Below are 5,086 nucleotides of genomic sequence, written 5' to 3'. Positions count from 1 at the left end.
GCCCAGGCGGGGGGGTCAGATCTACAAGGTCCCTTCCTACCTGACTTCTATGATTCTATGATACTGGAGCAAGGAGGCTGGCACGAGGTTCACAATGACTGCTGTGTCTCACAGCACCCTTTTTATTGAAGCACTGATGTGGCCCCAACCTAGGATCTGCTCTCTCTTCTCCCCAAGTCAAGACTACAGGACTCTGGGTGCATGGCATCAGCTTGCTGGACACCAGCAGCATGGAGCAGGTGTCATATGCCAGCAGGTTTCTGCTGATGGGCTGAGCCAGAAGCACAACATGCAGGTGTGAGTACCTAGTGCCTTGGGCCAGGCAGCATGTGCACCGTCTGATGCTGGCATGTGAACCATGTAGCCTCAGGCAGGGGGAGATGGCAGGCACTTCTGGGCTGCATCCCCTCAGGGCAGTCCAGACCCTGGCAGGCTTGTGTCTAGCAGTAGGGTACTGAACAGACTGTCTTCTTCCAGTATGGTTGGTGCCTGAACACCCACCACTTTCCTGCCGGGCTGAGACAGTTCTCTGGCTTGCCTCAGTCAGTCCTGCCCAGTGAAGTCAAGCCCATCATCTGAGGCACCTGCCATGAGCTCAGCTAATTAGAGGCATTCCTCACATTCCTGGAAAAGGATTCACTCTGTGTTGAGTGCTGTTGCTTGGAGCTACCTGGCTCCCGTGATTAATTACTGACAGTCCTGCCTCCCCCGATCCAGAGGAAGAAGCCAGTTGTGCTGTAAATGAGTAACAGGAGCAGCCATAAATGCTGTTTCCGTATGGAGTTAGGGCTGGTGCAGCAGGATATGAGAGCCTGGAAATGTCAGGGAAATCATATCTTTAACTGCCTGTTGTTGGTCCAATAAAAGACACTGTCTTGGTAGCTGATGAAGCAATGAGCCATGTCATTCCACGCCCCAAAATAGTGAAACTCAGAGTCTAATGTTGCCTGTGTGCTGTTGGATGTCCTTTTTGCAGTCTCTCCAGCAGACCTTGCACTGCTCAGTAAATGGCTCTCTGGGTAGCCGGGAGGCTTTGAATCATTAACACATCCCTCTCCCCTGGGAACAGCATTACAGTGTTGCCAGGCCGCAGCCTGGGACGCTTCCTGGATACTCCATCTAGGCTGTGCTGGCTCTGAATTCCCGTCCCTTTGTTTTCCTCCCTCTCTTGCCCCCACTCCATGATCTCTGACTTGGGATTAGTGGGAGCTTCACACAATTGTTCTGTGATGTGCTGGGCTGGGGCAGGGGGCAGCAGCTTTCCTTTCCCATTGGCTTGCCAGTTCCTGCCCCAGCTGAGCTCGTCTGGCCTGAATACCCCTGGAGCGGTTGGTTCCCTGAAGCGATGTGGAAAGTTTAATCTTCTCTGTCTACGGGACACGGATGCAGGGAGCAGTTTTGTTTTTCTACAGAGACACGTTCTGACTTGTTTGGTTGGGATCTGGATTTTAGAAACGAGCGATTAACTTCCAACGGTTAATCCAGGATCTGGAGAGGGCCACGCAGGGGAATCTTAGCCACACAGGAGCTGAATCCTCTGCTGGGCTGCAGCTGGGGGCTGGGCTGGCGGCAGCTGGTTTCTCTCCATGCCCGTTGTGTCACATTTGTGCAGCTGGTTTTCACTGCGCACTTAGCTGAATCCTTTCTTTGGTGATGCAGCTCATCAGCTATTTATTGTACTATTTACTCTGTCTCGCCCTTTAGCTACCTGCTGCTCAGCACAGGTTGTTCCCTGGGGCTGAGGTGACAGGGAGTCTCTGAGCGTGGGGAGTAGAGCACAGGGAGCTTTTGTGAGCCGCCCTGGAAACAAGAGTGGATGAGAGGGAGAGCAGCTGTGGCATAAATGCCCGCTGCCTGGGTCTGGTGCTTTGGCTAATTCCTCTTTTCTTTCTTTGTAATTACTTACTCATTAAATTTCTGTTCCCCCCTATCCAAGAGGTTCAGAGCCTCACTGTAAAAGTGTGACCGTCTCCGTCATTTATCCACGTCCCTGCAGTACTGGTCACAGGGGAACTCTGGCACGTTGACAGCAGCCACCATGGAGAGACTAGTCCAGGCAAGCCAGGCTGTTCAGTCCCTTGTGAGAGAGGACATTTCATAATTAGACAAAGCAGGATTTTGAAGTAGAAATAACTGAGGCAGCCCCTGAACAGCAGAGCTGCCCCACAGAGCCAAGGGCAGGATTATAGCATCACAGAAACGAAAGCGTCATTGCTGCCTTGCATGGGGTAAGGCAGAAGCAGCTTTGGTGAATCTCTTTGTCTTAGCAGTACCCTGCAGTGATGGGCAGGGACCAGCCAGTGACCTCCATTGTGTGACACAGAGACCAGCTTTTGAGGTTCACCATGACCGGTGAGGACCAGCTGGCAATGAGTTATGGTTGTCACTGTTTTGGGCAGCTTGTTTCACAGCAGTCGCTGCCCATTTGGAGCTGACCTTTTCAAGCTTCTCAAAAGAGTGGCGCTGGCCTGGGCTGCTTGGCGTTTTCCTGAAGGCTGCAAGGAAAATGGTGAGGGTGTATTCCAAACATTGCATCCCAGACCAAGTGCAGGGTGTACGTGTGCAGCGCTAGGGGCCTAGCTGAGGGTCTGTTCTGTGTAGGAAGACGGTGCCTGTGGTTGGTATTGTGTTACGTGTTCTGACAAGCCATGTCCTGCAAGGAGCCCTGGCAGAAAGCAGATGCAGGTTTTGTGCCTGCATCTCAGGGAAGGTTTGGCTCCAGTGTTTCTCTGCAGCAGTAATCTTTGGTTTTTTGCTTGTTTAGCTTGTATCTCCTCTCTGGTAAACTCCCTCCATACCTCCCTCTGCACCTGTATCTCTGCATATTTGCACGTTTCCCTGTTGCTTCGTACGGCATGCATCTCCTCGGCCAGCGGGGCCTGCTGCCCAGCTCCACATGCGTGAAGGAGAGACCCTTTTGTGTTATGCGTCTGTGCAGAGCGCCAGATTGCTCTTGCTGTGGGAGCTGGCAGTTTGACTCTGAGGCAAACGAGAAGTAATGACCTCATGGGGTCCTGGGCACCCAGTCAGTGTGCAGAGGTGCTCCACATCTCCTGTGCCAGGCCTGGAGGCTGACTCTGTTACAGTGAAGCCCTTTTCGTTTCCGGGATGGAAGATGATATCAGGTTGCAATTCAAAGGTGTTTTGGATTGAGATCATGTCAGATCACTGTTTGTTAACAAGACGTATAAGCAAACATTGTGCTTCTTCTGGAGTTTACAGCCCAACGGACGTCATAGGAAGTGCCACAGTACGACATGTTCGCTTAGCACATAGATGGGACCCTCCCTCCAAAAATGATCCTTTGTGACTCTCTTGCCCAGCTGCAGTTACAGTTCCTCCCACGTGCTGCCAACCAGGTGCCTGGCACTTGTTGGCATCTGGAAAAGCAGTGATGCTAGCTGGAGTCACTCTTTCCTGTGACGGGAAGAAACTGAACTCCTCCACTGATCAAAGGTCCTGTTTTCTTCACTGGCTGTAAACAGGCGCCCTGCCTCTTTATAGGCTGCTAGCTGTGAGCCTTGTGGATCTCCCTCCATCCTGATTTCCTTTCCCTTGGGCAGACGGAGGAGTATAATTTCCATGCACTCTGCAGTTTGTGCCAGCCACCACTTGCTTTCCACCCTCCTCTCAAACCCCTCGCTGGCCCTATCTCTGCTGACAAAAGCAGCAACTTCTCACAGAAGCGCTTCAGGCCTCTTCTTGCTACCACCCTCCAGCAGCATCCCTTTCTGTCCAACGTGAAGTGTGGCTCTTTCCTTTCTCAAAGTAAACCCCAAGCCCTCTCTGACATTCCTTTTCCACCTGACCCTTAGCCCGTGATTTCACATCCTATGGCAGGTCATCTCCTGTGTATAATCTCTGACCATAGAAGAAATGGGTCAAGAGGGGCCTGCCCTGCTTGGTGTACTGATGTACTTGGAGCGCTCATGAGCGTCCTTTGTCCCAGAGCACTGAAGATGCTCAGCTGGTGGATGCCGGCATCTGTGGATGTCATTAGTCCCCGAGCTCCCACGTGAGTACAGCAGATGCTTCTCCTTGTTGACCAGCCTCCTTGAACTTGAGGCTACCCTCTGCTCCGAGGTTCGGATCCTACCACCACAGAGACGCTGCTTTCTTGGCAGTCATGCCTGGAGATGTTACCCCAGTAATTGGCAGCTGGTGCCATCCGTGCTGGACCCCGCTCCAGACCAATAGCTGGTAGCAGTAGAAACTTCTTTCGGAAACATTTGACAATAACTAATCCTTCCAGTAAGCCAGTGAGGTAAGTCAGCATTGCCTGTGCTACCCATTACTTTTACCTGAACCTTTCCTGATTTCATAATCAGCCACCCCCTTTTGCATTTTTCTGGGTCCTCAAATGAATGGACACATCACATCCCATTTACTCATCATGGGGGAATTCCTCAGCTGGCATGACTGAGGCGCCATGCAGGTGTGGCAGACCCCAGCCCTAGCCACCTGCCTGGCTTCAGGTGGAGCTCACCTGGCCAGAGGAGGGGCAGTGGCCTTCACAGGAGCTGAGCCTCTGCTGATGGCCCAGGTGAGGAGGGCTCTTGCGAAGGCCAGAGCCTGGGGCTTTGTCCCTGTGAAAGTTCATGTGAGCAGCTGTACGTGCCTCCACTCCCCTTTTTTCGTGCTACAGCCTGTGAACAAGGCAAACAAGTGATGGGCTAGCACAGGAAAATAAACTCTGACTCAGGGCTGCTGGCTCCCAGACCTCCGAGGCCCTGGATGGCCTCCAGGTGACCCATCTGCCGGCCGAGGCTCGGCGAGGTCGAAGAGCAGGCGCTGGGTGGCTGCCGGGCAGGCCCTGCAGCCCTCTGAGCGCCAGCGAGAGCCAGGCCCTGTGCGCTGGCCCCGGTGGGTTGGAAGGACGCCCGCGCAGGGCAGGCCTGCAGGAGCGCAGCGCTGCCCGCGCCCTGTCCCGTCCGGCTCCCGCTGCGCCCGGGGCAGCTCATGTCACTACGCTGCCCAGGTCCGCCCGGCTCCTGGCGTGAGGCGGCACTGCATCCTGCCTGGCACCCCAGCCAGCCGGCTGCGTGGCTCCGGGGTCCCCGGGTGCAGCCAGGCCTGCGCTGTTCTC

The sequence above is a fragment of the Crocodylus porosus genome, unplaced genomic scaffold, assembly GCF_001723895.1.
Source record: "Crocodylus porosus isolate Cpor-Errol unplaced genomic scaffold, CroPor_comp1, whole genome shotgun sequence".
Lineage (NCBI taxonomy): Eukaryota > Metazoa > Chordata > Crocodylia > Crocodylidae > Crocodylus > Crocodylus porosus.
The sequence above is the reverse complement of the archived record's forward strand: the minus strand, read 5'-3'. Positions refer to the sequence as shown.